Source organism: Lissotriton helveticus, chromosome 4_1, assembly GCF_964261635.1.
Source record: "Lissotriton helveticus chromosome 4_1, aLisHel1.1, whole genome shotgun sequence".
Taxonomy (NCBI): Eukaryota; Metazoa; Chordata; class Amphibia; order Caudata; family Salamandridae; genus Lissotriton; species Lissotriton helveticus.
In genome coordinates, this window is record NC_136063.1 from 1,505,974,914 (window position 1) to 1,505,994,794 (window position 19,881).

Sequence of the window (19,881 nt, forward strand, 5' to 3'; positions counted from 1 at the left end):
GTTATTTAAATCCATCATTTTATTGATCATTTAAAAACAGGTGTCATAAGTGGATATGTTAAAATGCATTTGCAGGAGGAACAAAAAAATTATAACAGAATTGACTGATTATGACATCCCTGTTGATGACATATATTCTTTAAGTATATCCGATTAGTTGAATGTGATATAAAGTTCAGAGAAGATATTAAAGTCTATCTTGCCGAGGGCAAACTTTGGGCAGCAATGTTAATTTTGTAGATCACGAGCGGCAATTAAGATTTAAAATTAGTCTTATGGTTGAGGAAAAGCAGTGTTTAAAAAGATTTTTTTTAAAGTTGCAGACATATAAAATATGACAGTCTGTTGCTGGTTAAAAATTCTATTACAGCAATGTTATGATATAAGAAGAATACAAACTGGTTCATGAACAATTGGTAGCAAAAAAAACAGGCAGTGGCAAAGACAGGTCACAGCTGCGAAAGGGCAATATATTTGATCTGCTAGTGCTTGTTTTATGATGCATGAACACACAGACATTGCAAAGCCTGCACATGCATATGGCCTCAGGTGTGTCTATCTTTGAATTCATAATCTAGTAAAGATGAGCAGCCGTTCCCAGATGGCCACTGATGCATATGCATGCATTGTGACGATTGTGTATGTGTTCATTGTGAGGAATATTTGTACATGAAGCCATTACAAAATGGTCACCATGTGTATGCATGTATATGTATGTGTTATGCATAAAAATATATGCACCATGTAGCGCAGTCACATTTTTGGAATTTTAAATATAGCATTCCAACATGATCAATGACCATTTTAGTACAGTAAAGTAAAAGTAAAAAAGAAAGTGCATGTCAGTGCGAACGAGTTCAGGCATAAGTCTTTTATTGCTTTGCAGCTGCTGGATGTCATTACAAGACAAAGGCAGTGCGCTGGCTCCTTTGCCTTTGTTTCCCAACTATATGGTCACCTAGAAATTGTTTTTGGCAAAACAGTCCGTTTCTCTCATATTTTTAATTTTCACACCCTTTCCAAAATAACTTTTAATATTGTGCTGGTGTTATGGGTTAAGATCTAAACATAGGTCTCCACAAATCAGTAGGAGTGCCTTCTTGTTAACATATTCATATGGATAGTCGGCGCAACATCACCAGATATTTGACTTTTTTATCAGTATGGAAAGTGGCGTGGCACAGATTTTGGCCTAGATCACTGTATAGTGCACAATTATCCTAATCCTTTAGATAGTCCTATGGAACAATGTGTGCACAGGCAGTAACTGCTAACTGTGCCTACACAAGATACTAAAACCAGGGCTTTCTATTTCCCAGATAGCACCCCAGCCCAGGCGAAACCACATGTGGCACCCCGCCCATGCTTTACATGTAAAAATACTCCACCAATACTCTGCATGTGATCTAAAATGTAGAGATTCTCATTCAATATCTTTACTTTCCACCCCTCACTCGCTTCACTGGAATCCTTGACAGCTGAGCTTCTGCCCAGGTGCCATATTCAAGGCGAGGGACCCAGAATGGAATGGGAAGGGACGAAAGTATGAAAGAGAGCCCCTGTGCACAATATTACAGCTGGGTAGTCACTTAGGTAAAAATCCACATTTCCCAAAAAAAACGACATTCTCTTAGAAGGAACTTACTTAGCTCACAGAAAGGCAACCTGCTCCAAAAAAAGTCATTCTTGAAAAGAAAAAATGTGGGACACATTGTTGCCTCAATGAGGTATGAACCTACATTTTCCTTTTTTGGACATCCACATTTATTGGTAAATACTCTGTGGAACTGCTCCCATAACACTGCACTCAGTAACATTTCCGCAGCTAACTTTAATTCAGACACACAACTAACAGCCTTCTTTCTATTTATTTGCAGCCACTCTTTGTTGGTTTCACTGTTTTAGTGTGAAAAGTGGGGCATATTGTGCCTCTCACCTTAATCCATTTGACAGGTGTTGAAAGAAAGGGAGGAAGAAGGATAAATGAAATCTGCTAAACACAAGCCCTAGTGGCCTTCAGAAATAAGGAATATACACGTTTTTCTTTTAAGCCAAGTCAAAGGAGCACTGCAAAAGATATATATGTAGTCAGCCCTCATGTTCCCCGTGTGTGAGCCCAGCTCGCCAGCGTCCGGCTGTGACTACAACTAACAAAGTTGAAGGGAATCTTAATTTTCATAAATCAGGCAGCGCTTGAGCCCATAGTAAATTCTGCCTTACATGTTGGATGGGATTTTCTTTTGCCTAATTCGCAATCATGAGTTTAAGGTGTTAGAAATGGGATTCTGATTGGCTGAGGTATGCAACCAGGCCAGGCAGGAACCACTGCTTTAGTCAGGGTAAGCTAGATACACACTAAAAGATAAACACACAATAAAAACACCACAAAAAAACTCCAGACAGTTTTAGAAAAACATAGAATATATATCTGCGCAAAATAGGATGAAAATGACAAAACTCCAATCAGTAGAAGTTGAGATATGAATTTTTAAAGATTAAATGCCAAAACAGTGCTTTGATGTCACTAGCGGTCAAAAGGTTACTTGAGGTTGAGAGCCACCAGTGCAAATCCAAAGGTCAAGCTGACCACTATGGAGGGCAGGCCGGCTACAGGACCCATGGTGGGCCCACAGAGTAAGTACCCTGGATGGAGCAAAGCGTCGAGGCTGAGGGCCCTATGCTTCAATTTGTTCTACACAGTTGGGTTGCGTTGTCATCGAGATTCACTGAGGTAAAGGCAATGCGTCGTCGTTGAGCCAGGCTGAGCGTCATGATCGGACCACGCAGGCTATAGAACCGCTGTCGTCGAGCAGCTCTGCATCTTTGTCAAAAGGGGTTTGAGTCAGGTCAGATCGGCGCAAAGGGCATGGTATGTCAGTTTTGTAGCAAAACAGCTGCCGAACCTACTTCTGAGGCCCAGAACTTGGAGAGGGCACCCCAGGCACGGAGCACCAACAGGATTTCAGGAAGTCTTTTGTGTTCCTGCGACTTCAGAAAACAGAAGGAAAGCCAGCAAGCCTTTGGCGATCACTTGAAGGGAAGGCAGAGTCTAGCACTCCTTCAACAAAGTCAGGGAGCAGCAGGCAGCAGCGCATCAAGCAAAAAAGCAGCCCTTCCAGAAAAGCAGTCAAGTTGAGTCATTTAAGCAGCACAGCATTCCTTCTGACAGAGGTTCAGTTTAAGATCCAAAAGTTTCTAATTTTAGGAGGTCAGAGACCCAGTGCTTATGCCCAAAAGTGTCTTTGATGTAGGGGGTGACATCAAAGCAGATTTCTGAAGTGCACATAGATCTCTTTCAATCCAGTCCAGTCTGTCAGACTATCTCTGGGGGATAAATCAGTGCTTTGTGTGTGGACAGGACACTTACATTATTGAAGTGTGTCAGCCCCTCCCATTCCTCCCTGCCCAGGAAACCCATCAGAATGCAGATGAGTGCTCAGAATGCATATGAGCCTCACCTTCCTGTGTTTGTGGCTGTCTAGAGAGAATGCATAATGTGTGGCTGTCACCCGACCCAGACATGTATTGGAGACGGGCTGTAAGGCAAAAAGATCAGCAAGTGCAGAGAAATGTCCACTTTCTAAACATAAAATACATGCAGTTGATGGATGGAATGCAGAGCAAATCAAGCATTCACCCCCAGTCAAGAGATATGGGTTAAATCCATTGTTCTTTTGCCATCCCAGTTTAGACCCTGCCATATGCTAATCAGTGTTGACTCTGTGCCTCATGAGAACAGCCCAGCCCGAACTGCCAAGCCACGTCCTCACTGGACCGGAGACAAGCATCCTGGGACCGGATTCCGGGCATCACCTCATATCAGCCAGGTTAGCTTGAATCCAGTGGCATAGTGAGCCTGGGACCAACGTCTGGGCATACCGGCGAGAAAGCAAAAGACACGCAGATGATGGACGAAATGCAGAGAAAATCAAACATTCACCCTGCAGAGCAAATCAAACTGTCACCAATGGCATTTCTAAAACAGTAATGTTAAATCCAACGCCACGAATAAGGAGGATTTATCATTACATTCCAAAGATGTGAAACATGAAAAAGCCACTCCTCTCTGATCAGGAATTACAGCTGGAAAGTCTATTAAGGAATTCCCAATGCTGGCATATGAGAGGGGTAGGCCTCACAATAGTGAAAAACAAAGTAGGCTGAACGTCACTACCAGGACATGAAAATCAAAGAAGTCAGTGTCCTACCTTTTACTTACATGGCACCCTCCCTTAGGCGTGACTTATATGTAATAAAAAGGAAATTTGAAGGCCTGGCAAGTTGTTTTAAATGCCAACTCGAAGTGGCAGTAAACCTCACACTAAGGGGCACATTAGGATGGCGGGTGGACTTTGTCCGCCAGCCATCCCGTCGTAAAAAGGGACCGCCCACCACAAGGGCGGGGGTCCCGTGGGTGACATTAGGATGCGCCCGCCACAGCGGCAGGCACATCCTGCATTCCTAACATTGTGGCGGGCGGTGCACTCAGCACCGTCCGCCACAATGCCAGGAAGGCATGTTGTGCACTTCCATGCACAACATGGCAGGCACCGCGCGGTGCCTGCCATGTTGTGCATAAAAGTGCAGGGGGGTACCATAGGTACCCCCCATGTGCACCCACCACCCCACAGAGTCCCTGGGGGTCCGCAATGGGCACCCACAAGCAATTCCTGCATGCCTTTCCGCATGCTTCCGCCCTCATAGTAATATGGCTGGCGGAGTCTAACGCACACCGCCACCATATAAACTGCTTTTCCGCCCGGTAGGCAATCAAGCGGACTGCCTACCGGCGGAAAACCGGCGGATGGTTTTCCCGTCCGCCGGGGTCCCCCCGCCATGGTAATGTGGCGGGGGGAATTAGTGGCGGGTGGAGGTTTTTTGGCGGGCAGATGGCCACTGCCGTATGGGCGGTGGCGATCTGCCCATTATCCTAATGTCCCCCTTAGTGTTAAAAATGGGGGCTCTCTAGTTGGCAATGGTTTGCACCTTTGTCCAAGTAAGGACCCTTGCTTCTATTCAGGGTAAGGGCGTTAGGCCCTTAGACAACCCCTGCTGACCCCCTTGGTAGCTTGACAGGAGCAGACAGACTTATATCAGAGGCAGTGTGTAAAGCATTTGTGGACACATACAGTAATACAGTAAAAACACTGCAAATGGACACCACACCAGTTTAGAAAAATAGGTAATCTTTATCTAAACCAAGCAAGACCAAAATTACATAAATCCAACATACAGTTATCGAGATATGACTTTTAAAAGGTAAAAACTGTTCTGTCCTTAGCAAACTATAGATGCAACACTTTTAACACAAAGTACCATGGATGCATCAAAATCATAAACAAAAACAGCGGCAGGGAAGATGATACATCAGTTCCTTACACACAGGGAAGGTGATTCGTCAGTTCTTTGCTCCAGGGATGGTGATGCTTCGGTTCCTTACTGCCATAGAGGGGAGGTGATGCTTTGGTCCCATTCTGAAGAGGAGGTGATGCGTCGGTTTCTTACTGCGGCCTCGCTGTTGTTGTAGACTGGGCACCACGGTGCAATGTGTAGGGATTCAGGGATGCATCAGTTTTCATTGCGGCATCAGCGGCGCTCCGTTTATCTCTCCAGCCACAGTCCCCCAATGCTTAGGTTTTTTCAGTTGCACAGCAGAGCCTGAGTCGAAGTTGGTGTGGTGCTCTCGGACTTCGGAGATCGGCGCACGAGAGTCGGCGAGCAGTGATTCCTCCAGCCACCGGCAGGCGTAGTGTCAGTTTCTTCAGTGGCACGATGAAGATGCAGTGGAATTCTTTCCACGAGGCAGTGTGCATCGGAAATGGGTGCGGATGTATCACACATCTTTGTTGCTTCTCTTTTCTCAGCTCCCAGCAACAGGAACAACCTCGAGGTCCAATACAGCAACAGGCACCTCTTGGCAGGTCAGAACTCCCAGCAAGGAAGTTCAGGGGAGTTGCTGGTGAAGTCTTTGTGTTGCTGAGACTTCAGAACAAGAGGCAAGTTCTACTTCAAGCCCTTGGTGATCTTCTTCTAGCAGGATACACAGCAAAGTCTTTGTCCTCTCCAATACCGTATTTCATTTTTGATGAACAAGTGTATATCCTTGTTACACACCATCTGGAGAACGACCCGCTCTCAGTTCAACCCTGAGCGTCTGTGTTGCCAATCCATGCCGACTATTTCCACACATCAACAGACACCGAGTTAAGCCCCATCACGGAAGCTTCTAGAACTATATACATTAAGAAGAAACCACCGCAATGGATCGCACACCGCTAGCCCCTCCTCCGGATCGCCCCTAGGCACTCTGGTACATGAAGTGCGTGAAGTTCGAAGAATGACTGTAAAGTTCGTGAGTGGTTCACCTGAGTAGGTGCAAGTATGTACTTGTAGTTCCCAAGAATCTCTAGACCCGAGACATGGCCCGGGTTTCAGGATATCTTCCCTCATCAGTAGAGAACGTATCTGGGGTGGAGAAGAAGGCCGTCAAGTAACCGTCACAGGCCTCGTTGCCTAACAGGCTTTGCAGGTGCGTCTCCAGAAGCTCATCAGCTTAAAAGGCTCAAGGGAGCCCGAATAGAAGAAACCACCGCAATGGCTCGCACACCGCTAGCCCCTCCTCCGGATCGCCCCTAGGCACTCTTGTACATGAAGTGCGTGAAGTTCGAAGAATGACTGTAAAGTTCGTGAGTGGTTCACCTAAGTAGGTGCAAGTATGTACTTGTAGTTCCCAAGAATCTCTAGACCCGAGACATGGCCCGTGTTTCGGGATATCTTCCCTCATCAGTAGAGAACGTATCTGGGGTGGAGAAGAAGGCCGCCAAGTAACCGTCACAGGCCTCGTTGACTAACAGGCTTCGCAGGTGCATCTCCAGAAGCTCGTCAGCTTAAAAGGCTCAAGGGAGCCCGAATAGAAGAAACCACCGCAATGGATCGCACACCGCTAGCCCCTCCTCCGGATTGCCCCTAGGCACTGTGGTACATGAAGTGCGTGAAGTACGAAGAATGACTGTAAAGTTCGTGAGTGGGTCACCTGAGTAGGTGCAAGTATGTACTTGTAGTTCCCAAGAATTTCTAGACCCGAGACATGACCCGGGTTTCGGGATATCTTCCCTCATCAGTAGAGAACGTATCTGGAGTGGAGAAGAAGGCCGCCAAGTAACTGTCGCAGGCCTCGTTGCCTAACACGCCCGATGTATAATGCACTTTCCTGTATTTTTCTTGATTTTTTGCCTTTTATTGTGTCTCTATTTTTACATAAACTTCAATAAAAAAGAATTTCATATGTTATAAACAGTTGTTGATCTATTGCACTGAGCCTGGGTTATCTCCCAAATCATTTTAAGAATAGATTGATGTAATGTGAATTGTATTTACTGCCTAGGAATTTTCTTCCACTGTAGTATTGCCCTGTCCTAGGAGTTCTAGTGAGTGGTTCACCTGAGTAGATGCAAGTATGTACTTGTAGTTCCCAAGAATCTCTAGACCCGAGACATGGCCCGGGTTTCGGGATATCTTCCCTCATCAGTAGAGAACGTATCTGGGGTGGAGAAGAAGGCCGCCAAGTAAATGTCATAGGCCTCGTTGCCTAACAGGCCCGATGTATAATGCACTTTCCTGTATTTTTCTTTATTTTTTGCCTTTTATTGTGTCTCTATTTTTACATAAACTTCAATAAAAAAGAATTTCATATGTTATAAACAGTTGTTGATCTATTGCACTGAGCCTGGGTTATCTCCCAAATCATTTTAAGAATAGATTGATGTAATGTGAATTGTATTTACTGCCTAGGAATTTTCTTCCACTGTAGTATTGCCCTGTCCTAGGAGTTCTAGAACCAAACAGGGGGTCCTTGATATTCACATGACAAACCCAGACAGCACACAGCAAAAGGGCGGTACTTCTCCTTCCGCTTTCCCAGCTCTTCTCCTTGGCAGGTGTTCCTCTTGAGTCCAGAAGTATTCTAAAGTTCTGGGGTCTGGGCATCAATATTTACACTCAATTTCTTTTTGTTCTCTTTTGAGAGAGAGGCTCTGTGCTCAGTCAAAGCCAGTTCTGTCCTCGCTGGTCCAGATTTCCGGCAGGAGGTGGGGACAGCATTGTGTAAGGCAGAGCAGGCCTGTTCAGGTGTGAGGAAATCTCCTCCCACTACTCTAAATGCAGCCCAGGTCTATTCAGCCCAGCCATGAGTCATTCAGAAAAGGCACCTCAACCCCCCCAGTGGCTGTCTGAGACAATGCACATCCCCAGCCCCTGTCACTCCAAAGCCAAACAGTCAATAGACAAACCAGCAGAGGCACCCAGAATGGCCCAGCAAGAAAATACCCACTTTCTAAATGTGGTATTTTGAAACACACAATATAAAAATCATCTAGGCATACTAAACTCCATCTTCCTAGCTGGTCCTAATGGGAAGTTATACTTATAAGATGGCCTTTCCGTAGTGAAAACGAAATTCACTGTATTTCACTATCAGGACATGTAGCACACATTAGTACATGTCCTACTTTTCATATACACTGCACCCTTTCCACAGGGGTTCCTCGGGCCAACCCTAGGGGTGACTCACATGTAATAAAAGGGAAAGTTAGGGTCTGGCAAGGCAAGGTGCACTTACCAGATGGACATGGCAGTAGAGACTGAGCGCGGAAACTGCAGTGGCAGGCCTGAGACCCCTTGGAAAGGCTGCTTGTGTGGGTGGCACAATCAGTGCTGCAGGTCCACTAGCAGCATTTGACGTACAGACACTGGTGACACACAGCACACTGTACTCAGGACTTAGTTGTAAGTCAAACAAGCCAATCATGGATACACCAATCCATAAACACAATGTACAAGGAGACCATATGCACTTTAGCACTGACCAGCAGTGGTAAAGTCCCCGGAGTCCTAAAACCAACAAAAACAAGGTAAAAAAACAGGAGCAAACATTCTGGGGATAAACCCACTGGAAAAGCCAGGTCTAACATTCAGGCACTACAGTGGCAGACCTGATACAGGTTTGAAAGGCTACTTTTGTGGGTGGCAGAATTAGTGCTGCAGCCCACTAGTAGCATTTGAAGTACAGGCCCTGGGCGTTTGGTATACCACTTTACAAAGGCCTTATCAGTACAACAAATATGCCAATCATATATACACCAATGTCATCATGTTAAGGGAAAAGGCATATGCACTTTAGTACTGATCAGCAGTGGTAAAATGCTCAGAGTCCTAGGCCAGCAAAAATATTCAGCAAAAGGATGACAGGTCTAACAGAAGGAATTAGAGAAAGTAATTGCTTTCTACTTAGATGGTTGTAAAATATGTCACTTAGCCCATTCACTATCTGTCTGTTGTTAATTCAGTGGGAGTAAAAAACCTGGACTGCATTAGGCTGTCACACAAAAGTTCACCACTGGAAACAGTGTCTGCAATGGTCTCTAGAGAGGAGTCGCCCCATGTTCTGACTATCCTGGGCCTTCACACAGTATGGCTGTTCTCAAATAGAACTTCCCCTGAACATAGTTGTTGTTAAGTCCTTTAAAATGCTTATGTGAAACAAAGAGCATTTGATCGGCCTCCTACAAAATCTTAATTTTCAAATACATTACAAGGCAAGTGGAGGAGAAGAGAATGTAACTGTTCCACTGGTGATGTCCTTGAGTAAATGCTGTTCAGCCAGCAGGCATAGGTAAGTGCTGTATAGCAGTACATTTGCAGACAACTCAAGTTCGGTCAACCTTGCACATTGTGTTTCATCAATGGCATAAAAATCGATATGTGTAAACGTTAGTCAAATCAAAGAGACTCAACACTTGTTTCTACGCTGTATCACAGCCATATTAATTGCTAATGGTATCTACACCTAAAGGATGTACCTGTCCATTAACAATTAACTTGTTATGTTATGCAGATTTGTAGAGCACTCTATCACCTGTGAACAGTGCTTAATCTTAGCCGATGGGTTCTGTTACTTAATTGTCAACACCAGCACTTTTGAGGGTCTGCCACATGATGGAATAGTTTATCTAATTTAGAGACGAGCACAACAACAGTTGTTAATTAATTCAATATGCATTACAATGATTAAAACCTGCTGCCAATGCCATTCTGATAACTTGCGGGGCTGGAATAGTCAGAATTGTCACAACTGTAGAAGTGTGATGGTTAGTAGTTGTGTTGTTATTGTAGTTGGCAACTCTGACAGTGGCAATGGGCAGTGCTGGCAAAAGTAACCTCCTGATGAGGGACACAGCACTCATTGTTTTACAAATTGAGTACTGCCCGTGAGGGAGTCCTGGCACTGAGCAGGTGTGAGCCCCGTCTCACCTAGGGCATAGTGCAGTGCACTTGAAAAGCTAAGATTTAGCTTGTTGTGGAATTTAAGAAGTGAGGAGGAGACTCATGTGTAGCTGCAGTTCATTCCATGCCTAAGGGTGATGTAGAAGAAGGCTTGACTGCCTGATCTGGTTTTCTATATGTGTGGGATTTGTGCAAGTAGGAATCCGAACGGGTGGAGGAGGTGCCTGGAAGATTTGTGAAAGCAGATGAGATTGTTGAGGTACGTTTGTGAATGGGGAGCCATTGGAGCTCCATGCGGTGTGTGTTGTGATGTGCGGAGGCAAAGAGTCATTCTGGCCACTTTGTTTCATCTGCTTAAACAAATGTGAAACTGTCCAGGCTGCTACACACGTTTTCAGAAACCTTGGTCTTTTGTAGTGTGAAATATGTGTAAGCAGGATTGCTCAGCATGTTGAACACTGGCTGTTGAAACAAGCAGCCAACAGTAGGTTATAAGTTTGAATCGCATCAAGGGTCATTCAACCTTTCATCCTTCTGAGGCTGGAAAACTGAGAAGCATTACATTGGGTAATAATACATGTTATTTAGAGCACAACGAAACGTAGAAGTGTGTTATGAAGTTCTACAGAAAAAAAATAGTTATTGTTGATTATAAATCAGCTGCAAGTGCAATACTGTAACTTTGTAGTATTGCTTGAAAGTGTAGTTACTTAAAATTAGATATTGCTCCTTGAGTAGCCATCAAGTAAAATTAGGAGGATCTGTTCTATACTGTCCCCCAGACATGGAGTGCTGGTCTGCGTCCTTTCCACAGAAAAACTATCATCTCAATGCGAAGAAACCTCCCGGAATGACTGTTATCCTATAGCTTGTGTTTTTAATTGCCAAATCAAACAATGAAGCAGCTGCACAATTAATGTGACTTTCAGACTCAGTCATTAAAGGAAAAGTCAAACCGCTCTCTGCAGATATAATTAATGTGAGAAAGATTGTATTTTAACAGATATCCTGCAGTTAGGTGCAAAGCAGAGCTAGAAAGACGGAAGAATCCTTCCAAAAGCTCACTCGGCCTGGCAGGGCCGTCTCCTTCTATGCGCCTTCTCAGCTTTGCAGATAATCGTCTTTGACTCCAGCGGGAGGAAGACGCTTCACATTTATGGCTGTAAAATTTAATTGGGACAATATTCTATCCCTGGGTTTTGTTTCTTGTAAAAGCGGAACATGATGGTTGTGGGGTTAAGTATAACGTATTAAGAGCTGTCAGATCTCCACACCTACTTGGCCGATAATCAGCTGTCAAAACGTTTCTTTAAGGAAGCAAAGTACGATTTAACCATGGAGCAATGAAATCGAGATGTTCCCTTTTTTGTTAAGGTTTAAAATGTGAAATGCAGTTATCTGGTGGTACACAAACCATTATATCAGTGAAACAACTATTTATATCTGATTTCCAGTGCAGAATTGTAATTTTATACCGGTTTGGTATATTGTGTTTGTCAGACAAACACGCATAATAGTAACACCCAACTCCACAATCCCTAAAAAAGTGTTTTAATCTTAAAGTGATAAACTGGATGATCTCATAGCACCGAAATGATTACTGACATCATCACCCGCCCTCTCTCCTGCTGCATGGCAAGGAATACCTCATGTCATCAAAGATGTAATTTTAACACGTCATGAGATGCAATTTGTGAGGTCATAAGCAGTGCCTAATGCGGGCACAATTTATAGTTAGTTCTCTAAACAATACCGTGCAAATTTCAGGGGATTTTCAGTTTTTTAACATTAGTTCTTATCTCAATTCAACACCAAACTATAACATCACTTTAACATTTGCTTTTTCAGTGATTTATTTAAAATTAAATATATATATATATATATATATATATTCACTGAAAAAACCATAGGTTATAGACCATATATAGTTAGGAATTAGCATTTAAAAAACCTTATTTTACTCACACAAAACCATTGAAATTCCATATATAGTTAGTTGCACTAACTATATATCGCGCACCCGCAATCCACTGCTGATCATGTCACATATTACATCATTCATGACATGGTCAGTGACATCACTGATGACATCACTGATGACATCTCAAATGACATCACTGATGACATCACTGATGACATCTCATTTGACATCAATGGTCACATCACTGATGATATCATTCATGTGACAATATAATGCATCTCCTCACACTTTAATATAACCTCTGTTACACCCAGTGTTAAATACAGAATATCATTTTTTAAACCATTGACACACCAATACTAGTTACTACATACGCACTCACTGATTCCTATGTCTACACACACATTCACTCATTCACCCATACAATCATTCATACATACAATCACTCATCTTTACAACACTATCATATGCACTCATACACCTATACAGACACTCACACTCTGCCACTCATCCATGGAGTTACTCACACACCTAATCAGTCCTGTAAAGAATCAATCACACTTCCATTTTCTAATCTATAAACTTAAACATAGAGTACCTTACATTTTCAAACATATACTAACACATACTTACTCTCTTATACAATCATTGATACAAGTACACATTGATATGCACAGAGTCACACATCTCCCAGCCAGCCACACACACACTCAGTCTCCCATACAAATACTTGGACAATCAATCAATAACCCATATAGTTACTCATATAGCTACTGATCAACACATGCAACACTTTACAGAACAACAGACATAATGATGCACAAATTAAGACAGTTTAGTCACTAACCCATGCACTCAGTGAGACACATTTAATCACTCACTCATACAGTCAGTCACGCACCTACTAAATCCTTCATCCAGGCACTTATATATCTACTCATTCTTCAATATGTAAAACATATTTAAACTTTACAGAAACACACAGTCACTGGATGATGTCATCAGTGATGTCATCAGTGATGTCATTTGAGATGTCATCAGTGATGTCATCAGTGATGTCACTGACCATGTCATGAATGATGTAATATGTGACATGATCAGCAGTGGATTGCGGGTGCGCGATATATAGTTAGTGCAATTAACTATATATGGAATTTCAATGGTTTTGTGTGAGTAAAATAAGGTTTTTTAAATGCTAATTCCTAACTATATATGGTCTATAACCTATGGTTTTTTCAGTGAATTTTCAAGGTTTTGTAAATGCTAATTCCTAACTATATATGGTCTATAACCTATGGTTTTTTCAGTGAATTTCAATGGTTTTTTAATAGCAAATATCATAAGCTGTCGAATGTCAAGTACGTGGTAAGTGAAAACATTTTCGTGTTTATGCACACTGATCTGCTTTGAATGGTGCCCCCCCCCTCATTTCTATTAGGAGTACTCTCTCTTTGCAGATAGTGAAAGGTAGTTAACGCAGGCCTTTGCCCCCGTTGTAATCCGTCGTGCCTGCTTCTCTCTCCATTTGATTGATTGTTATCCAAGTATTTACTGTTTTAGAATTAGTTCTCTTTGGTTCATTCTCTATTTACAAACAAACACAGAGTCGCAATACTCTGTTTAGTCTTTGCAGATAACGAAAAATCGTGTAAAAAAAAAAGAAAAGGAATCGAGCAAAATCAGTAGGCCACTAATGGGATCTCTTTTTGACCTCGCTAAAATAGAAACATTAGGAACAACCCCTCATGACAAATACAAAACTAGTGAGATGAACTGAACTCCACACAATGATGGCTGCAAAACAGCTCGGCTCCGCCACCCACCCCACCCAAAATAACGATAAAGAACGGCTGCCATGATTGGTTGCGGAATGACCACGACGGAGCTACGAAATGGTGCTGCTCTCATGCTAACCCCAGCTTCAGTCTGAAACATCCAGAAACACTGTAGACTACCAATTCGATCAGTTCCGGTAGCGCCCCAATGTAACCCGGTAGAGAAGAACTAGCCCTCCCCTCTTTGACTGATGGTTCTTGTTGCCTGTCCCTTCTGTTGTCATTTAACAGAACTATTTAGCCTGCTGAAAGGGGTTGTGTTCCGACCGCTGGAGACATTTTGACTATATTCTGTACCTGCGTTGTCGCGTAATGCGTCATATGACGCGCCGCGTTAGCGCATCCGGAAGTCATCCGGGGCGCGCAGCGCGTAACGTAAGCATAACAAGTCATGTGACTTGTTAATAAAACTTTTCATTGGTTCATTTTACTTTTCTTATTGTAATGATGAAAGGCTTGGTCATATGACCTAAAAATTACGCTTTTCATTACTTCCGAACATTATTTTTTCTTAAATATATGTTATAATGAGCCAGGCTAATGTACTTTCCCGGAAATTTTACAACTGTCCTGCAAGTAAAATATATTCTTTTTTCGAGAAAAAGAGCGTTTCTTCGTCCCATGACGGAGCCGTTGAGCAAAAGAGGGTCGACCTGCTGTCTTAGTCGCCGATACGCCTGAATATGAGATTCTTATCGATCACTTTATGTTGCAGGAATAGAAAACACAACAGCCCTTGACCATTTATCTTTACTGCGTTCCTTCGTATTATACCTTTTACCCTTCATGTAATTGGTCTGCTTTATTTCACTTGCCTTTTAATGATTCTAAAACAGTCACTATTATTAAAAACTTTACCAATGTATATACTACTACCATGTTTTCTTTTAAAAACCTTTATTGTGAAAATTTCATTATACAAATACGAGCCTATAACCACGTGGGCCTGCCACAGAGCAAACTGTAATCGTATATGATGAATAGACATTTACACTGTAGAGGAACGTAACGGGCGGGCCATTAGGTTGCAAGAACTAAGGTGTCTAACAGTTACGGAATCGGTGGACGTACATTTTATAATTAAAATACGACAGGGCCAGTTACAATAAAATTATCTAGATATACATTTGCGGGCAAGTACCATGGGTGACGTTAATTCGAACTTTCAACAGTACAGTAATCAATAACACATCAGAACTTAATATCAATAGGGATGTCGAAATATTCAATCAATTCTCGTCCCCGCCCGCCATGTGCTTCAAAACTGCATACGTATCTCGTGATTTCAAGGTTCTGCAACCAGTACACAACAAGGAGTTACGAGTCCCATTTATTCCGGCGCCATTTTGGGCGAGGACGGGCAGGTCCAGGATATAGTCAAAATGTCTCTACCAACCATCGACTATGATGATGTTCATATGCTGTATTTATTAGAGTAACACTCATCTGTCCACATGAAATTAATTTGCCACAATCTAAACATGTCATTTTAATCTTTCCAAAGTTCTTCTAAATATTTGGGACCGTTTCCCTTGCCTCTGAAGCTCTCAGTGCCACTTCTTTGATGAATGTACTAGCAGGTCAGGGGTTCTCCTCCAAATCTCTCTTTTATGCAGCACTATAATTAATTGGTGCCACCTCTCCATATGACGATGCATGGTATAGTTACCACAACTATATATTTTTTCGGTTCCTCTGGAGAGTTCATCGTGGCAGATGAAGCGTGTAACGTACCGGGCATTTACCTTTTTTTGCATGTACAGGAAAGGGAAAAAAAATCGAGCGTCCGAGTTCTAAGGTGTCCCAGGGCCATTTTAGTGGACCAGGCCCAAATCCAAAGAACAGGCCGCCATTTTGAGAGTCCTCTTGCAGCCGCCTGTCGCTGTAGCATCAAGAGCAGCCGAAACTCAGCTGAATGGCAACTGAAACGGTAAAGGGGCGCCCCACTACAGCAGACGAGCCTCCACCTAGGAAGGCCCATTCACGCCGGCTCCCCCCCCCTTCGGGCACACCACGCCGTTATTCGGAGCAGTATTGTAGGATGGCCACACCAGTTCGGCAACTTGCTAGATATCACCTCGGTGGTAACCGAATCTCAACGCCTTGTGGTGTCTTCTATTCAAAAAACATTGTTATGCTGTCTTCGACCTATTCGCCGCAAGTGCGCACACAACTCAACTGCATAGCTTGCTAGACACCACCTCGGTGCCATCCGGATCTTGGAATGTCAGCACCTTTTGGTGTCTTCTCTTCAGAAAATATTGTTGCGCTGCCTTTGGCCCCATTCGCACATCAGTCCGCTACTGACGCCATCTCACAGGCTAATGGGGCGCCCCACGCCGACTTTCAGCATTGTAGAATGACCACACCAGTACAGCAACTTGCTAGACATCACCTCGGTGCCATCCGGATCTCGGCGCCCCACTGCAGATGAAGTGCCTCTCAACTATGAAACCACCACGGTGACATCCGGATCTTGACGCGTTGTGCTGCCTTCGGCCTATTCGCACATCGGTCCGCTACTGACGCCATCTCACAGGCTAATGGGGCGACCCACGCCGAGTTTCAGCATTGTAGGATGACCACACCAGTACAGCAACTTGCTAGACATCACCTCGGTGCCATCCGAATCTTGGCATCTCAACGCCTAGTGGTATCTTCCATACAAAAAATATTGTTACGCTGCCTTTGGCCCCATTCGCACATCAGTCCGCAACTTAGACATCACCTCGGTGCCATCCGGATCTTGGCATCTCAGCGCTTTGTGGTGTCAGTCAGAAAATATTGTTGCGCTGCCTTTGGCCCCATTCGCACATCGGTCCGCTACTGACGCCATCTCACAGGCCAACGGGGCGCCCCACGCCGACTTTCAACATTGTAGGATGGCCACAGAAGTGCGACAACTTACTAGACACCACCTCGGTGCCATCCGGATCTTGGCGCGTTGTGCTGCCTTCGGCCTATTCGCACATCGGTCCGCTACTGACGCAAACTCTCAGGCCAACGGGGCGCCCCACGCCGACTTTCAGCATTGTAGGATGGCCACACCAGTGCTGCAACTTGCTGGACACCACCTCGGTGCCATCCGGATCTTGGCGCGTTGTATTGCCTTCGGCCTATTCGCACATCGGTCCGCTACTGACGCCGCCTCACGTGCCAACGTATTTTCTCCGCATTTTATACCCTATGCCGCATAACAGGTCATGTGACTTGTTTATAAAACTTTTCATTGGTTCATTTTACTTTTGGTTTCCTAATGATGGAAGGCTTGATCATATGACCTAAAAACAACACTTTTCATTGGATGAAAACTTTTTTTTTTTCCCAAACGATGAAAGCCCCACCTTGTTTCTGGATGTTTCAGACTAAACTGGCGTCAGCATGAGAGCACCACCATCTCGTAGCTCCGTCGTGGTCATTCCGCGAGCAATCATGGCAGCCGCTCCCCACCAGAAGCCTGCAGGAGTCGGGGCCCCCAAAACTTTTGATGAATTCTCAAGGCGGAGGGGACGCTTTCGAGAATGGGGTCCAAGACCTAGCAGACAAGCGTCCGATTGCCAAGGTGTCCCAGGGCCATTTCAGTGGACCAGGCCCAAAAAGGAAAGAGCCTGCCGCCATTTTGAGAGTCCTGTGACAGCCGCCTATCGCTGCACCGCAAGAGTGGGCGCAACTCAGCTGAATTGCGGCTTTTGACACAGTGGACCAAAAACGGACGGAATGGCAACTGAAACGGTAAAGGGGCGCCCCACTACAACAGATGACACTCCACCTGGAGAGGCCCGTTCACGCCGCCTCCCCCGGGGCGCCCCACGCCGTTATTCGGAGCAGCATTGTAGGATACCAAAACCAGTGCGGCAACTTACTGGACATCACCTTGGTGCCATCGTTCTGCTGCCTTGGAACTATTCGCACAACAGTTTGCTACTGATGACCCACCCCCCGCGACGCCCCACGCCGTTATTTGCTGGGTGGCAACTTACTAGACATCACTTTCGTGTCATGTAGATTTCGGCGCGTTCTGCTGCCTTGGAACTATTCGCACAACAGTTTGCTACTGATGACCCACCCTCCGCGACGCCCCACGCCGGAAATCTGGACGTTGTGCTGCGTTGGGACTATTCGCACAGCCGACCGCTACTTCGTTGTTTTTCCCTAAAAATGTTTATATGTTATTACTATTTTTGTTTTCTTGTATATATTTATAAATTATGAAAGTTTTATAATCTTACTACTTTGTCGGAGTGCTATATATTTTTAATGTGACACATAATTGTAAAAACTTTGATGTACAAAGAGTCATCCCTGGAATCTTCCGCTTCACGCTCGGTCCCCTCCCCAATCACAATACAGGATGGTTTTCAGATAATAGCAACGCTTCTGCTGTGACGGATCTCATCGAGTGTGGGCCTTGATCTACTATAACTCCTTTGAAGAGGGGTGATTCTTTACAGCTGTGGCCATAAACTACATCTGCAGGGCTAGCTGATAGCCTAGGACCGGCCTGGACAATCGGACACAGAGGAAAAGGAGTGTCAGAGGATGCGGTAGTGAATAGGGCGAAAGGGAGATGTCGGGCGGGCACAGGGTGTGATTCTCAGGGAAGAGCAGCGCAGATGGGGGGAGGTTTATTACCCATGCATAAGACAGAGAGCGGGGGTGACCACTGCCTGGGTGAGATGCTTGCGAGGGTGGGGAGCCATGCTAAGGATCGACAGCGTGCACAGAGTGGGTCTGGTCAAGGCATCTAAAATGGCTGCCGTGCACGACAAAAGTGTGGCATTTGAAAAAAGACAAGATGGCGCAGACAATGTTTTTCAACACTTCCTGATTTCCTTCGAATCGAACGTTAACAGACGTTGGGGCATATTACCAAAGTTAAGCGATATTTATCCCTAACGATGCATTGCAAAGATTTTTTTACCGTCAGAAATTATCGCAGATAAACCTTGCTATTATCAAGGTTTATCGCAAATACGATAAAAAACGACCGCAATGCATTAATATCGCTGAAAACTCAGCGATATTCATGCATTACCGAGCTAATGCTCTTAGCCATGTTATCCACCTCCCATTGGATAACATGGCTAAGAACTGCTCAGGGCAGCTGTTACTTTTTGGAGATATTCGCGCTTATCTCGAATATTTCCAAAAGTTGATAATAGGAGATAGCGATGTTAGCGACTGTTTCCAGTCGCTAACATCTTGGCATGCCCACTTTGCATGTCATTAGTGATAAATATCACTCACATGCAAAGTGGGGCCCAAGATGGTCACTATCTCCTACTAGCCGTCGCTAACTGGTGTTAGCAACAGCTAGGTAATACAGATATAATTTTATCTCCGCGAAGCGGAGCGCTGTTACAGATATATATCTTGTTTTTGAACGTTAATTTCTCAAAATGCACTGAAGCACATATATTGAGACCTAGCAAAGGCACATCGGGCTACCAGTCCCTAATATTTTACCAAGTTTCGTGCAAATCCATTCAGCCGTTCGATTATTATTATTATTTTTTTTTTTTGCCCCGCGGGGCCCTTTTAAAACCTCCACATCAAACCTAGGGGGTCAGCGAGGATCTACTATGCCCCCTTATGGTCATTTGCCCCTTCGCTTTGGCCTCCTCTTATCTCTCGATCCTACCGAGAGACAAGATGGCGGCCGCTACGTACTGTTTGGAATGTTTACAGACACCGGAGAGCCAATCAGCTTCGCTTCGCAAAGCTCCGTAACGCGAAAAGTACGCGAAGCGGTGCGCTGTTACAGATATATATCTTTTTTTGAACGTTAATTTCTCAAAATCCACTGAAGCACATATATTGAGACCTAGCAAAGGCACATCGGGC

At 44.3% G+C, this 19,881-nt stretch overlaps 1 protein-coding gene across 1 annotated transcript in view; it reads left to right on the top strand.

Annotated features, from left to right (window-relative positions):
- The window catches only part of ABCA13 (ATP binding cassette subfamily A member 13), a 2,470,580-nt gene that overhangs the window by 2,066,488 nt on the left and 384,211 nt on the right, over nucleotides 1–19,881 (top strand). The gene's annotated exons all lie outside the window — the stretch shown is intronic.